This window comes from Maniola jurtina, chromosome 15, assembly GCF_905333055.1.
Source record: "Maniola jurtina chromosome 15, ilManJurt1.1, whole genome shotgun sequence".
NCBI lineage: Eukaryota > Metazoa > Arthropoda > Insecta > Lepidoptera > Nymphalidae > Maniola > Maniola jurtina.
In genome coordinates this window covers 10,045,405-10,063,453 of record NC_060043.1, presented here as the reverse complement: position 1 = coordinate 10,063,453, position 18,049 = coordinate 10,045,405, and the positions used below count along the sequence as shown (strand labels likewise).

General features: G+C 36.2%; 1 protein-coding gene across 6 annotated transcripts in view; it reads left to right on the top strand.

Moving 5' to 3' along the window:
- Window positions 1-18,049, top strand: part of LOC123872265 (putative polypeptide N-acetylgalactosaminyltransferase 9) — a 258,936-nt gene that overhangs the window by 203,116 nt on the left and 37,771 nt on the right. The gene's annotated exons all lie outside the window — the stretch shown is intronic.

Below are 18,049 nucleotides of genomic sequence, written 5' to 3'. Positions count from 1 at the left end.
TTAAAAACCTAAATCCACGCGAGCGAAGCTGTGGGCATTAGCTAGTTGTAAATATATTTAAAAGCTACTATAAGATAATAGATAAGGTACTTATTTCCTTATATTTTTATTGTATGGCAGCGCGCGGTTTTAAATTATAAATTGCACGTCCTGTCCTTTTCTGTAATACATTTTTTTCTCAATATCTACCGCTTTATCTCATAGCAAGAGTCCGTAAGACATAATACAGTGAAAATAGACAAAATATACAATTTTTGCAGTTTCCACGTCAGTACCTGTCGAATTTTTCTAACAGTGTAAGCAGCAGAGCTGAGTTTACCATCAAGTGTTGATATGTGGGTGTTCCATCTAACATTATACCGAGAAACACGGGGTTCTCCTTTATTTTCAACATATGATTATTTATCAATGAACTTATGTCATTTAAGGTCCTGGTATTGGGCAGTGTGAATTCAACACACTTAGATTTCTTTGCATTTGGAAGTAAATTGTTAGCAATAAATCAGAGAGTGACCTGTGATATGGCATTACATATAGTATACATTGTCAAAAATTATAATATTAAAGCTGTGCGTATTGCGTGAGGAATAGGTTGCAAGAGAGTTGCAACTTGCAGGGTTTGATGCATGCGCTATTGCCAGCAAACATGAGACATATTTTTATCTACAGGCAACGTCTGAGTAGGTAACGCATACGTCTAACGCAAGTTGAAATGTACCAGTGTATTTAGTTAGACCTATCGACAAGTTTGGAGTTGGGTGCAGTCTAAATGTGGCCCGTGTGTTTAGACTGTCAGTTTCTGTCAGTTTCACGTGTCGTCCCCCGCACTTCACCACCCCGCTTGCACAAATCGAGACAGCACGAAATTTTCAAGATTTCTGGGTGTAATTTCTGGTTTTCGTAGTTCCCACACAATTATAACAATATAAAATATATAACGATAATTTTTTTACTACATAATATTCATTAAATTTTCTAGGTCTGTGGTTTTTCCAAATTTCATTAAATTGCTCCATTGTCTAGAAAAACAAGCACAAAGTTGGGCCTTTTTTTAAAGAAAAATACAAATCTTTGAGCCCCTGTAATTTTAAAACTACATATTATAAGAAAAATCTAAAACACCACAGACACAGATATTAGTTTCTAGACTATGTCTGCAAAATTTCATGGACTTTGGTTGCTTAATATTCAAATGAAATGGGAACTGCGATTGTATGGAGTAAGTGACGGAGAGAGTCCTGTTAAGATAAAATATTGGCAGTGTAAACAGGTCTTTCTATTAGCCGCCTTTGTTGAAGCCTTGTTGAATTTTTAGGTTAGTCAAAATGTGTGCGATGATATTGTAGGTAAATACGATTTTTGTGGTGGGAAAAAATCCTTGTGGATTGCCTGGCAGCCAATTGCGCCTAAGGGTAAATTTTCCTTCTAAGCCAGCATGGAACCAAAAAATTGAATTAGGTATTTCGTCCTAACTCTAGGTGTTTTATCTCTTCGTCTTTTCATTTTCTTCTCGCCAAATAAGCTATGTACGTATGTCATTTTGTGTGTTTTATGTACTGCAAAAAAATTGTTATATATTTGCTAAATAGGTATTTTAAAATCATTATATATAGACATAATCTTAGAAAGTTTTTGAAAAAAAAGACCGTTTAACGTTTCACAAAGTTTTTAGCAACTAGTTATAGCATGATTACGGAATCTAATTTTATGCCTGTTCTGTAATGCACTTGACCAGCTTTTTAACCAAGCAAACAAAGCCATGCCGAAGCTAGGAAGTGCAAATGTTCTTGTGATATTATCAACTTTAATAAGCATAAAAAGCACTTAGACGATCGCGATTTGCTTAATAATATAGAATTTTGCGAGCCGCTCCGCTTTATGGTTGCAAAACGAGTTGGAAAAAGTCTGGCTTGTGAACTATTCAGGGCTTCGGGTCTCACGATCGATAACACTCTTGGAGGCTTTGTTTTATTATTTAATATACAAGTGCAAGAGAATTCTCTCAATGTTGATAACGCGAGCATTCTTAATCCGGTTTCAGAGGTTTAAAATAGAATACCTACTCAATGAAGAATGCTAGCCGACTGCAGTAAAGAGTCGTGTGATAAGTCAGCATGAAAATATAATATTGCCTGTCTGGATGCTGCTCTGGAGAGGCGTAATGGATTACAGATATAATAATAGCTGTTGTGATTAAAAGACTAGGCACCAGAACTTTCAAATAATTTAATTTTGATCCATTGAACAAAAAGTTGCGAATTTTTGTTAAAATTGGTTAAACGGATACGGCCGTGTAAGGGTAACAGACAGACATATATACTTTCGCATAAAATAGATATCATTAGTATGGAAACTATAGATAAAAAGCTCGTGGTACCAAATTCTACCCACAAAATATAATAATAAAAACTACTCTTTCAAATAGTAGACGTAACAAACGATTTTACCAAAGTCCTTATAGGTCGGTGAACGAGGGAACCAAAATAGTTTCCGAAAGTATCCAACTACGTTTTATATAGGTATCTGACGAAGTTGGAAAGAAGCTTTATTGTGTAGGCTGTGAGTAGCAGCTTTGTTGGAAGCCAATTTCGCTAACGATATTTTGCAACTAGGCTCCATTTGATTTCAGGTTATTATTAGGATACTTAGAAACTTTATCTCTTTAAAGTTCACGTTGGCCCAACTACCAACATTGGCACGTAGCAGCCAACGTGTGAGTTTCGTTCGTGAATTGCGCATAAATCCTTTGATGTGTGCCCGAATATTAACACCAATAGTTCGACAGAGTTGATTGCACATCAATTCGTAAATATAAGTGTAAATTAAAAATTTATAACACCCCCAATAAGTGAAAATTACAGTAACTAGAAAAGAGCTGATAACTTTCAAACGGCTGAACCGATTTTCTTGGATTATCGCTAATAACATTGGTCACAGATACACACGTCAAACTTATAACACCCCTCTTTTTGGGTCGGGGGTTAAAAAGAAAGTCGTGGCTCACTCATTGACTGATTCATCAACGTCCTGCCCAAACCTTGTATTTAGGAAGCTGAAATTTGGCACACAACTCAGATAACGTCCTTGTTTAAGGCGGGAGCTTTCGTAATTAATATGGGTTAGTTAATTTAACGTTATTTTTCATCGACGCATTGCCTTTGTAGCGTTTCAATTTTTTCAAACACCTGCTATATTCCATGCGTGTCACAGATATCAAAACGAGCGTTTAAAACGTTGTATTTTACGCCCAAAAATAGGAGTGCAAATTCCCGTTTTGCTAGTAGACATATTGCTTTTGTAATGTGAGCCTTATAGTAAGGAAGTTATGGGTCATAATTTATGGCAAAGTTATAGCCCGCGATCCGGTGCGCCGTTACACATTTGCAAGACAAATGCGTGTCAAGCGGCGTCTAGGTTACGTCATTTATTACGGTGACATTTCTGATATCAGATTGGATTGAGCACGTGCCATTGGCTATACGATACGGTAAATAGTTGAGTTTAGCAAAGGCTTTTAGGGGAATATATTGCGGAGTAGAGGACTCTATGTCGGATACATTAACGTACCTATATACAGTAAGGTGAATTCAAAGAAAAATAGGTGATTTATAGGCTACCTAGTGTCAAATGTAGAAACATTTGACGCTAGGTAGCCTAAATCTTTGTGCCCATGTAAATGTAACTGAACAATACCCACGACTTCTTTTTCGTGGATTTAGGTTTACTAAAAATCGTCGAGACATCCTTTGATTTGCCAGAATAAAAAGTATTTATGCCACTCTACCTACAACTATTCTCTTCTCTTCTTAGTCTTTATAATTCCAAGCAAAATATCACTTCAGGCCGTTGCTCGGTTACCAAGATTTAAAGTTATTTAAACTAAGAACTACAATCTTAACAAAATCCACCAATTCCTAAGATCCAGAGATATCAGTATAAAGATTTCAATTATGAAAGACTTAAAGCGTGCACATTTGCACGAGAAAGTTGGAAAGTTCAAATTATATTAAGGGGTTAAAAGCTTACATTAAAACCAACTCTGGGAACTATTTGTCATTCCGCTGGAAAAGGGGATTTAAATAGAAGTGGAAAACGGGAATTTCTATTGCGAATGCAATTCTCTAAAATGTCACACGTGTTAGAAAAATGTCCAGCGCGGATTCAATACATTGCAGTTTTCAATACGAAATCAGGTAGTGTTCGACTGGGGTATACGTAAATCGTCGATCCGAAGCGGAATCGAATTTTTAATAGAACACTATCGTTTCGCCCAATAAATCTCGCGCCGCGCCGGTTCCGCGTGAAGCCAGAACGGGTGTTTCCGGCGAAACGACATCTGGCGTTGACTGGAAACGGTCCAAGAGCAAACTATCTGCAGATACGACAAACCGGATAAGTTATGTGGAATCCAGAGATCGGTGTGATACCAGGTATCCCCGTCTTATAAACTCTCCGTTTAGCGTCATATAAATTTTACAAGTTCCTATAAAACTCCTCGAGAGTGTTTGCCTTCGTCAAATCTTTCATATTGGTTTTGACCTCCATTCATTACGAAGTACGTCTTTTACTGCTTAGAAATTTCATACATTGAATTTAGATAAGGATACTAGATGGTGCACGCGCCTTCGTCCGCATGGATTTAGGTTTTTAAATATTCCGACAGAATTCTTTTATTTTCCGTGATGAAAAGTTGCTTATGTTAGTCTCAGGAATACAAGCTATTTTTGAACCTAATTTGGTTAAAACTTGTTAAAAGTATTGACCGTGAAAAGGTAATAGACGGCAGACAGACACTTACGTAATTCTGCAGGTATGAAATCCGGCATAGTTATACCAGAATTTTGAAGTTTTGCTAAGTTAGCGGTAGGACGATGCTATGAAATTTACAATTAGTATGTATAATGACCATGCGCTTATCGTTATATTTAAAATCAAAATATTGGCAAGTCAAGTCTCTACCGCCATTAATATTATACAGGGTGTAAGCAGTACGCTAGCTAAAACGAAGGCCGGTGATAAAACTGATCATTACTGATAAGATAACATAAAAAAACGCAAAAATATAAATAAAAAATCCCGTATTTTTAAAAGTCACAATAAATTGCTAATAAAACATCTGACTAAGGCAAGAGGTCAATGAATGTTGCGTAAGTAGCCCACTCGGAGTCAATGCCACGTCCTAGGTGCGGCTTTGACACGAATTTTGCTCGCTTCCTATACATTGCGAGTTTGAAAAATACTAAATCACTAAAACTACAAAATAAGGCAATTTATTTATTAAGGTAGTAAAATAACTAAGTTCTTGCTAGATATTCCACGATTCCATTATGTATTTACCAACAATACAATGAAGTTTTTGCTAAGACTCGGTTCACGTCTAACCATCGCTTTGATATTGGAACTAAAATCAGGAGCATCGGAGCATTATTATTGGCCGTAGGAGGTTTAAGTCGTTCGAGGCGCTCAAAAGATGAAGGTGCTTACTCGGCATTGGCGTCGGCATCGCGGCTTGATTTATTGGCCCTCCGCAGCACTGCCTGTGAAATATACGATTGCTTGCTGTGAACATTGAAAGTAAATTACCCAGAACATTATATGTCTCATATTATTCTCCTTTTTACCCGACCAAACCCAAAAAGGAAGGATTATGATTTTAGCAGTACTGTCTCAGCCTCAGTGACGTGCAGCTCACAGAGTTATAAAAGTACTGCTTACCCTAGTATTAAATCAACACTTATTTTCCATTAGGACCTGCCAGAAAATAAGTTCATACCTTAATGCTTACCCTGGCTTTAACCCTCTGCACGCCACTGCTCAGCCTGTACTTTAACTGTTTCCAAACCATTTGTCTTTATTAATCTAGAATTATTGTGACTTATAAGCACTGCATTTATCTTTTTGCTTAGACGTTTCCTTTCGTCAAATCGAAAAGCAAAACCGAGAATTGAGGGGTTGCTCGTAAGAGGTTTAAATCGTCGGTTGCGCTCAAAAGATGAAAGAGCTTACCAGGCGTCGTCGTCGCGTCTTGATTTATTGGCCCTCAGACCGCTTCCGGGGCTTGCTGTGAACATTGAAAATCGATTATGGGGTGATTTTGTTTAATAAAGTAAGATTTTTGGTGTAGTACTCAAAGAAACAGCCGCGATAGCCTAGTAGTTAAGACATCAGCCTCCTATTTGAGGGGTCCGGGATTAAATTTCGGGCGCGTACCTTAAAAATTATATTATGTGCAATAATATCACTTGTTTAAACCATGAAGGAAAAGATCGTGAGGAAACGCATGCCTGAGAGTTCTCCATAATGCTCTCAAAAGTATGTGGTGTCTGGCGATCCGCATTTGGCCAGCGTGGTGGACTATAGCCAAATCTTTCTGATTCTGAGAAGATACCCTTGCTTATTATGAGCCGGCAATGGGTTAGTGATGACCCAAAGATCACATATCACCAGGTGAGATTGCAGTCAAGGGATTACTTGTCACACTATATAATATTATAAAGGCGAAAGTTTGTATGTGTGTGTGTGTTTGTGTGTGTGTATGTTTGTTACTCCTTCACGCAAAAACTACTGGACGGATTTGGCTGAAATTCGGAATGGAGATAGATAATATCCTGGATTAGCACATAGGCTACTTTTTATCCCGGAAAATCAAAGAGTTCCCACGGGATTTCGAAAAACCTAAATCCACGCGGACGAAGTTGCGGGCGTCAGCTAGTATTTGAATAAAACATAAAACGTGTATTAAACTGAACGGTAGTCCAACCATTTGTAATAAATCTACAAATCCTTATTTTACTTAGCTTTATTGCTTAGTGACAATAATAATGCATTTCTCTTACATAGCCTAAGCCAGTTGTGGCATGAGTCTCGAGATATCAAGCTATTCACCAGATTAAGTTGTCTATGCAAATTGGGCGATTTATGCTCCATGCCGAGAAAATGTATAACGGGTAAAGACTATAAAGTTATTTATACTTACTTTATGTATTTAAGTTACTCTTTTCTCTTTTTCTTATGCCTTTGTATGAAAGTAGAATAATAATTATCGTCTAGGTAGGTTCCTTATTTAGGTAAGGTATTTTTATAAAGCGTCGTGAAAAGATGACTTAAATTATTTATTTGTGGTAATTTGGATGTTAATTAAGTTCTTCTTTAATTGCAAAATAGGCTATTTTCGTCGGGATTACGTTGACTAAATTCGTGGATTTCGATTACTACTTATAATAAATTAGGTAAGTATTTAAAAAAGTAAATACAAACGTAATTTCCTTTTTTTCTTCAGTATATCTTCAGTATTTTGGATCGCCAAATAAAAAATGCCGAAGAAATACAATAAGAGTTTTCCTCAGAAATTATTGAATGCTAACAATGAAATTGGGGTCGAGAGGTTGAGAGGTTTCTACATCCCCTTATTTCAAAATCGATGGTATTTTGTGAGATCTACTTTGAAGGATTCCATCAGTATTTTACTTTCTTTTAGAAGTTTTGAATTTAGAAATACCAAAAACGTTTAAGTCGTTTGAGTCGTTTCATCATAACCTGCATCATCACTAGCACCAGCGAGCTGATTTGCTAACTCAGTGCCTAACACTGAGTGATAGCCACCGTGCAGATTGGACATTGTTTGGTTCTACATTGCTGCTTCACTGAGTGATATTAAAATATTTTTGCGTAGAATGCGTTCAATGGATTAAAAATATTTGTCAAGTGAGGTCGAAGGTTATCATTCAGTGTTAGACATTAGGTCAGCGAATCAGTTGGCAGGTGAGATTGCAGTCAAGGCCTAACTTGTACCTGAAACTTTACAGTCCATATTTGGGCAGTCTCGTAAAAATTACGAAGTAGTTATACTAATGTTTGTACCTCATTAATTTAATTGTTTTCCAAATTAACACCTAACTGAAGACTATTCACTCGTATATAAGCGATTTAGTGGCTAAACGGTCCAAGCGGAAAGTGGGCTAAAGAAGGCAATTAGGCTTTGCGAGCTAACTACCTACCGCGCTATTTGCTAGCATTTCGAGTGTCCGTCTGTGCAGTTAATTCACAGATTTGTGATGAAATTTCGAGTGGGTTTCATTGTATGCCTTTTTATATTTATCATACTAGCTTTTTAGATCTGCCCATAAAGAGGAGTGTAATGTTTTCGGGGTTCATATACCTATGTATGTATGCATTTTTTTTATTCAACCACAACTTTTAAGGCCTGAACAGATTTGGATGTATCGTTAGAGTCCTTACAATGATGTAACACTTTTTGGAAAAAAATCGCGATTGTATCATACCTATATTTTCAAACGTGAAAATTGACAGAAACATTTTCCAGGCCACGGCATGGCCAGGCCCGTGCATAGCGAAACATAATATATCCAACCTCACCGAACAACACTAAAACCGTTGACCTATAAACCAAAATAGTTTAGGCTATAGTGGAGTATCTAGTTGTCAATCGATAACACCTAATCAAGTGTTAATCGAAGCCGAACAATGGCTGGCTAGTTGCTCCTTTGAACGCTTCACGCTCATAGTGATCGTGTTACTGCAAACTACATTATGTGTCTGCTCTGAATATAAGTTTTAGCTCTTACCTAAAAGCTTTATGTACCTATAATCTATATATACGGTGGAGACCGCGTATAAGCAAGCGTAGTGTGGGACGCCCTCCAGCACAATGGACTGACGATATAAAGCGGCTGGCGGGAAGTGGCTGGATGAGGAAGGCTGAGGACCGGGTGTGGTGGCGCTCTTTAGGGAAGGCCTATGTCCAACAGTGGACGTTCACAGACTGATGATGATATACATACCTAGGAATTGAGATAAGAGTAAAGTATAGAATACAAGTGTAAATTAAAAATTTATAACACCCTGGACAAGCGAAGGTTACAGTAACTAGAAAAGGGCTGATAACTTTCAAACTGCTGAACCGATTTTCTTGGATTATAGCTAAGAACACTCTCGATCAAGTCACCTTTCAAACAAAAAAAAAAACGAAATTAAAATCGGTTCATTAGTTTAGGAGCTACGATGTCACAGACAGACACAGATACACAGATACACACGTCCGACTTATAACACCCCTCTTTTTGGGTCGGGGGTTAAAAATGGCAGTGGCAATGACCTCTGTCATAGTTCACGATACTTACGAACTTGTAAAAAAAGGTCGAGGCTTCGACGTCACTGACAGGCGTCAAATGTTCCGATCGGTATCGACCCGCACAGAATTATCAGTGCGAGAAACGTGGCTGTTTATGCCAGCACCTTAGACGCTAGCTAGCCTATGAATCGCCTAATTTTTAACTTCAAACTGACGAATAATATCAGTTTTTAATATTTATTCATTCTTTTGACTCACTTGAACCTTCTATAGACAATTAATAAATAAATGAAATGTATGGTAAGTTATCCAAAGAGTAAATGTAGCGGTTAACTTCATTCTTGGCATAGTTACCTATTTCCGGATAACGCCGCCTTCGGGACCTAAGTGAAGTAAAAAATTCTACTTCCAGGCTTTCAACAAGTCTGTAGATTTTATTCATATCATGATGACGACATACGACAAAAATACAAAGAAGGTACGTGAAAAAAGATCTGTGCTCAAACTCCATGTTTCATTCAACGCCTTCATCTTCCTTATGGATGGCATTATGCAAACAGGAACAATGACGAAAGTAATCTATCAAATTGTGCCCAACGACGACGCGACGTCGCATAGTCGGCACCCTCATTAACTTTACAGGTCACGAAATGATCCCGAGAGATGTGCAATATTGGCGGGAGCTTACGAGAAATATCGATAATATAAGTATAAAAGTATTCGAGAGAAAACGTTTGAAGGGTTTACAGGTTTCTACAGCCTTTGAGGGTTATATGAGTTTGTATGGAAACTTTTTCAAAGGGATTGTTCGAACAATGAGTTCATGTAATGAAAGCTTAATAAAGTTTGGTTATGTGTGTGTTTTGTTTCTAAATAAAGCCCCAATAACTTAGTGGGATTGATCATTGAGTAGTTCAGGTCATTTTCATTGGTTGATGGGAAACGTAATTGGGGTGCGGGTGATTTCTATAATACATGGTATCAGGCTTGCATTGGACATAAGGGCAAACTGTCTTCATTGGTCGATAGAAAATACATTCGGAATGCGAGGGATTCCTAAAACGCATTCTGTTTTTGCCTTCATGATGAATCACATTGATCTTTACATCAGTTATTTATTGAGCATTGAAAAAAATCCCATATTTTTCTATGGTATTATGGTAATAATACCTAAACAAATAAACTCGAAGAGATTAGAAATCGACGCACGTATACAAAGACGTACTGACTCGTACGACGTCCTTACTCGTAATACATTTTTAAAATATATGCATAACCTGATGAGGTCTTTTCTGTTCTTTGAATTCAAATGAAAAGCAAACACGAGACCACATCAATAACAAATAATTGGTAAAGTACAAAAATATGAAATACTTATTATTAATAAGTGGATATAATTTAGATAGTGTGAATGCTGAGTTTCTTAATGTCCCAATCTATACATATAATAAAATTGTAGAAAAGTGGTGTCTGTACAATGGAAATATATAAAAAAAAAAGTAGCAGGGGTTGTTATTATATCGATGCCGAACCCGAAATTGTAATTAATTTTTTTTTGTTTGTTTGTCTGTGTGTTTGTGCACGCTAATATCAGAAACGGCTTATTCAATTTAGATACGGTTTTCACTAATATATTGTAGTAGGCTTCACTTAACATTTAGTGTTTATTTCGTGTCAATCGGTTCATAAATAAAAAAAGTTATGTCAATTTAAAGAATCACGGCGAACATTTTTAACGTACAGAGTACGTACTACACGCCTCGCGCCTGATATGCTGCCCGAAAAGTCACTATTCCACGCGAACGAAGTCGCGGGCACAGCTAGTACTGACTAAATTCAGTAGTAAAAATATACAAGCATGATCATTGATCATGCAAGGTCAAGCCTTGATCAATGATCAGGATTATAGGTGTCCTATTTGTTCAGCACGATTTGCACGCATTACCTACTTAAGGTACCTAGTCCACTGTCATTATTTTTAATTATTCGTTATTGTTACATAGATGTTTTTCTAACACACAAATTTTAGATATATTGTACGTTTAACCAGGGTATAGAGTAGGCCAGACACTATTCTAGCTAATCCACTTCGTATTTTATAAGTTTGTTATCATTACAAATCTTAAAAAACATTACTATTAATTGTTCCCATAAATATTTTGTTTGAATGTAGATTTAGACCAAGCGACCGAATGCTCGCTCTATCCCACTTTGTCGGATAATTTTAAAAAATTTAAAATTTAAGAAACAAAAAAAACCCCAGCGAGGCTTGTTTGTTCTGTCTTAGTTTATTCAATGAGAATTTTACAGTCTGGAAACAGCGAGCATTCGTTAAATTCACCTTAACATCTTAACCAGCATAGATTTAAGAAGCAGACACTTAATATAAAATTTATGTTACTTGAACAAAAAATAGCTACAATAAGTGTATCGCATCACACATCGCTCGTATCACAAGAAAGAAACTACGTTAAACGTTTCGTCGAAGCGCTTTAGTGAGCGAAAAACGTGACATTTTTCACAATTTTTCAATCACAACTATTGGATCGTGCCGTCAACTCGGCCACGCATCTGTGTTGTCCACTAGAGATGTTTATTGACAATTTATTTTCCTAGCTATTGAACTCATATACTCATACAAAAAACAGCTACAAAAAGTGAAATGAAGTGAAAACGCTAGGCAATAGTTAAGAAAAAGTGGAGGGATAAAATCTCGTATCTCAAGAAACTACGTTAAACGTTTACATCGGAGCGCTTTAGTGAGCGAAAAACGTGACATTTTTCACAATTTTTCAATCACAACTATTGGATCGTGCTGTCAACCCGGACGCATCTGTGTTGTCCACTAGAGATGTTTATTGGCAATATATTTTCCTAGCTATTGAACTATTAAAATGTATTGACGAATTGTGTAGGATATTTCTAACAGAACTACAAGCTTTTTTAACCCTTGGCCCAAAAAGAGGGGTGTTATAAGTTTGACGTGTGTATCTGTGTTTCTGTTTGTGGCATCGTAGCTCCTAAACTAATGAACCGATTTTAATTTAGTTTTTTTTTTGTTTGAAAGGTGGCTTGGCTTGATCGAGAGTGTTCTTAGCTATAATCCAAGAAAATCGGTTCAGCCATTTGAAAGTTATTATTAGCTATTTTCTAGTTACTGTAACCTTCACTTGTCGAGGGTGTTATTTAATTTACACTTGTTACTCGAATATTTTCGTTTGTGCCGATATTTAAATATTTGAATTTAGAAGCATGGGGAGTAAATTGCTCAACTACTTGTTCTAAATTATATTTCATAACAAAAATACCCAGCTACCTTTGCTGTGAACTTCTTCAGTGCGCGTTTGAAATCTTTGTAGGTTTAAGTATAGTTAACAGTGATACTATTTGTAATGAAAAATATTAAATTATTACTTATAGTTATATTTTATTATTATAATAATTGAAGTTATAAAAAAAAAACTTTTCATCTCTCTTAAAGAACATGCTTTATTATAAGCTAATATTATGTGATTCTTTATCAGTCAGACAGTTACAATATTTTAAGGAATTTTTATATAAGTCATAGTGTAAAAGGTATCTTACCAAATGGAATTCACACTGCTCTAATTCATAATGTAGGTAATTATTATTACAACAGTATAGATTTAAAGTATTCAACAGTAAGTAGTACCTTATGTAAAGCAGGATACAATGACAATATTACTATACAGTTGCTCTCAATCAAACACATGAGTCATGATCTCTTCAAGTCTCGTATAAAAATGCGTGACCAACTTTGAAGTATATTGTTGTGTGCATATTTTTAGAATTGCATATTATGTTATTCATTAGTTCCTTGTGACTACTTAAAATCATCATAATCGTTTATATTTTGCTTGTATATGGTGCATGCATATTGTATACGTGGGTCTTAACAGGGCTCTCTCCGTCACTCGCTCCAAACAATCGTAGTTCCAATTTCATTTGAATATTAAGCAACCAAAGTCCATGAAATTTTGCAGACATATTCTAGAAACTAATATCTGTGTCTGTGGTGTTTTATATTTTTCTAAAAATATGTAGTTTTAAAATTACAGGGGCTCAAAGATTTGTATGTAAATTTTTAAGACCGCGTAACTTTGAAACCGATATTTTAACAGAAATCTGGAAAACCACAGACATAGATATTAGTTTCTAGAATATGTCTGCAAAATTAGATGGACTTTGGTTGCTTTATATTCAAATGAAATTGGAACTACGTTTGTATGAAGCGAGTGACGGAGAGACCCCCCTTAAGATTTACCTAGTTAAAATCGCATATCCTGCCTTGGAATGGCGTGCATAATTCCGATGCGATGATGATGATGATGATCCATAAGTAAAAGTTGTACTCCAATGTGTGTAACAGGAACGTAATGCGCACGCATTAATATCAAGGGAGCAATTTTCTCTTTTACGCTTCGGGTGTGTAACCCAAATTTTTAGAGAGACCATTACATTGCATAGTAGAATAGGCGCTGAATGTGAGCATGTACTTTAATTAGGTTATACGGCCTTCCGTAATGCTACAATGGACTGGGCTCAGACAATTGCGCCTTTGAAATTCGTGTGGATGTTGGTATTTTAACGTACTTACATTGTGGTGAAGCTCGTTTAATTAGGTTACTTTTGTGAAAAGTTCAGTCTTGAATTCTAGCGCGTATAGGATACGTCTCAGAAAGTTGTATAGTAGCTAGATGTATGAGATTAGTAATTTGGTGCAATAATAGCAAGAAACAGTTAAAAATTATTTTGCTATAATCCGCCAACAGAAAAAATCTGTATGGTCAAACATGCAGTTACAAGCTGTCAAGTTGACAATACAGCATTGTAAAGTCAAAATCTCCTGAGGATGCTCCGGTGTCGGGGCGAAACGTGCGTCGAGAGTAGTGGAAAAGTCTTGTGTGGTGTTGCATGTGAATGGTGGTGGCAGTGCTTGCTTGGGAGCTTGGCTTTATTGCTTGGTTGGGGAGGTAAGCGGTGCTTAGCTTGTAACTGCATGTTTGACCATACAGATTTTTTCTGTTGGCGGATTATAGCAAAATAATTTTTAACTGTTTCTTGCTAAACATGAACTTCCGCAAAGTAACGCCTGATTCTATCCAATGGTGCAATAATGTTTGCATACAGTTGTTGCATGACTGGTGACTTTTACATGACGGGTAGTTACCGTTAAACTTTGACCATCAATAAAAATAAACTAAGTTACTTTTAAAGGCAGGGCTGAAAAAAAAAACAGTTAAAAACATTTTTGTTTAAAAAAGGATTTAAAACATGTTTAAAACTATTTTTTATTACTTATTATTTTAAAAACGCTGCCAACTGTGGTTAAAGTTTGATCTAAACTCTGATTTGTGCAATCTATTTTGCTTATGATTCTTTTTAAATCGATCGAGGAATTCCACTTTTGCTTGTTAGGTACTAACCATGACGTTGCATAAAATTGACTGAAACAAATAATAATTTGTGACAAATATAAGCTGATTCAATTCCATGCGAAGAGATCTTGACAGAAAAAATCTTAAGCGGAAAATATGTCGTACTTAGTACTTACCTAAGTATGTACAAAATCTGGATTGACGTTATTTTGTCAATTGGCCATGGTTTGTTATTGCAAATAGATTAATCAACTCACGTTGACTGTAACTGTTGGTTAACTGAACTAAAAGCTTACCTCGAGGCTATGTGTTGCACTGTCTAATCAAAGCAAGATACCGTGTCTCCCCAACTGAATCATAATTTTCCCGTTTCCCAGTTCTCAGACCAACTTAGCCATTCAAGTTTCCGAGTCGACGCGCCCCCAGGCTCTTATAACTCGAGCCTTATCCCCTATATCCGCCCTTATTAAGGTCCTCGACGCCTAATTGACTTAACATAGGATTAATAACGGTTTAACGTTGAAATATGTTAAGCGGCGGCCACTCCTAAGATCAGGTCTATTCAAATACAAACAATTAACTTTAGTGTCACTTTTGACGTCTTTATGACTTGTTGGGTTAATCCTTAATTAATATAAATCGAAATACGAAGGTTTTACAAATGCTTCTCGTCAAGTGAATCTACCACTCACTGGTTCGGAATGTCTTTCCCACCGAGATGAAATCAGCAAGAAACGCGGCGATTGCTCTTTTTGAATATGTACAAGTTAACGTTTTTAAAAGCTTTCAAAGAACAAATTCTCATAAATTAGAAAAAAGTAAAAAAAAATCTTACTTTTTATATTTAAGTATTTTATTACTAATTTTATACATATTTAGCGAAACTTGGCGATTTCGATTGATCAAAACTTATTGTAACACATCTTTTCATATTACAGCTTTCAAGATTTTAATTCACTTTATACATACCTAATATTATTTAAAAAGAAATTAGTGGGACCTCAAGGGGTTTTTGAGTAAACTTAAATCCACACTTTTTGCGCACTTGTATGAAAAATATTTCACATAAAGTATGTACCTACCTACGTGGTCTCATAAATACTAGAAAACATATGTGTTATTTAGATTTCATTTATCGGCTTATAAAAATGAAGTCTATCTAGATTTTTAGACGCGTAGAGTTAGAAACTGAATGACCACGGACTCCGTGCCTCCGTAACGAGCGCTCCCGAGCACCCTCGAGAACGCTGGCAGGGCTGCCAAATTCTCTACATTAATTAAGAAGACAATCTCGAAAGTCGGTACTTAACGATTAATTGATTCGTTAATTTTCGACGACCCTGATTTTATTTTCACGATTTTCCAAGAACATTGCTCCCTAACTCTGAAATCATTATTAATTCTATTAGATAAGAAGTCGATAGTAAAAAAAATTAAATCATTTGCTCGCGGGTGTGACATTTCTACTTATCTAAAAAACAATTAAAAAAGTTTATTAAATAAATTGTTCTATAAGATTTGTATATAAATACCTTTGCCAGAATTTAATGTCCCTACATTATATAAGGAGTAAGTAATTAATTGTTGTTTTTTGGTTCATTATAAAAATATAAAAACTTAATACCAGGGACGAGCTTTAAATCTTTTACTTTCATATGTTTTCTGAAAGATTAGCTACACCAGACCTTGCTACCTAGTTTGCCTTGCTCATAAGCTACAGAAATTGTCATCAGCAACCTGTCTACTTTTTAACGCACGATTTTTAACCATTGTAAGTATAGTAAGTACATTACATCGTAAATAAATTGTTATTTTGAACCATTGTTGTTATTTTTACTTTGTAAAATACGTCGAGTAGATACTGCAAAAAATATTTATTCTCTATGTTTGTTCGTACTATCGAGATAGACATCGGATGTTTGAGGATTTTCAGCCTCTGTAACGAGGTCTGACAAGCATCCTCCAGTTCATGACAGGGTTGCCAAATTCGCTTTGTTCCAGTGAAATTCAAAAGCTGGGACTCGACAGATCAATTTGCCCTTCGGATATTGTTTTTTAACCCCCGACCCAAAAAGAGGGGTGTTATAAGTTTGACGTGTGTATCTGTGTATCTGTGTATCGGTGTATCTGTCTGTGGCATCGTAGCTCCTAAACTAATGAACCGATTTTAATTTAGATTTTTTTGTTTGAAAGGTGGCTTGATCGAGAGTGTTCTTAGCTATAATTCAAGAAAATTGGTTCAGCCGTTTGAAAGTTACCAGCTCTTTTCTAGTTATTTCTGTAACCTTCGCTTGTCGGGGGTGTTATAAATTTTTAATTTACACTTGTTGATAACAAACATTTACTAACTTAAATATCATTTCTATATTGTGATCGTTGAAAGTAGGTCGAATCATCAAAAATGGGGATTGTACGATTGTTATTGGCTCACATAAGGCAGAGTCCACATTAGATCATTTCGGCAATCAAATCAAACAATGTATAAATGTGACAGTTAAGAGGTAGGACATGATATATTTCATTATTACCATAATATACCTACGGTGTTACATCAGTGTAAGACATATTTTCTACCTATCATCATACACGTTGGAGCTACGTAACGTGGTCGTGATCGCCAAAATTATCTAGTGTGAATACAATCTAAGAAAAATACATTTTATTTATAGTGTTAGCTGGTTAACCTATTTCATTTTTATCTCAACTCTTGGCTTTATAAAATGTAGGAAATGCAATAAAAGTTAAGAAAATAATATGAAAATAAAAAAGTATTGTTCAACCCTATCCAACGCGAGCCCTCTAACCGCTAGGTTCTAAACGAGTTCAGTAACTCAAGGGTCTTTTGCGAGATCCTTTGAGTGCTCCATGATTTTCGGTCACCTGACTCTGTAGCGATCGGGTTAAGCCGGGCTTGGGGTCTCTGTTAGGCAACGTACAAATTGCTATCCATACTTCCACACTTAATATTATAAATGCAAAAGTGTGTCTGTCTGTCTGCTACCTTTTCGCGGCCCAACAGTTTAACCGATTCTGACGAAATTTGGCACAGAGTGTTACTTTTTATCCTGGAAAATCATAGAGTTTCCACGGGATTCCTAAAGACCCATCCGCTTAACCGATTTGTATGAAATTTGGTACCGAGGTAGCGTTTATGTGATTGATATAGGCAAATTTTTTCCCGGAAAATCAAACGGTTCCCACGGGATGTTTAAAAACCTAAATCCACACGGACGAAGTCACGGGCATCCTCTAGTTCATACTAATACAAATTTATATTATAAATGCGAAAGTGTGTCTGTCTGTCTCTCTGTCTGCTACCTTTTCATGGCCCAACAGTTTAACCGATTCTGGCGTTTGGTACAAAGTTAGCTTTATATCCTGAGGGCGGACATAGGCTACTTTTTATCCCGGAAAATTAAATAGTCCCCGCGGGATATTTAAAACCTAAATCTACGCGGACGAAGTCGCGGGCCTCCTCTGGTTACCTATATTTGATTTCCTCAACTGGACACAAAGATGAAATGAAGGGTTGTATTCTGTTTTGACCTTTCTTTCGATG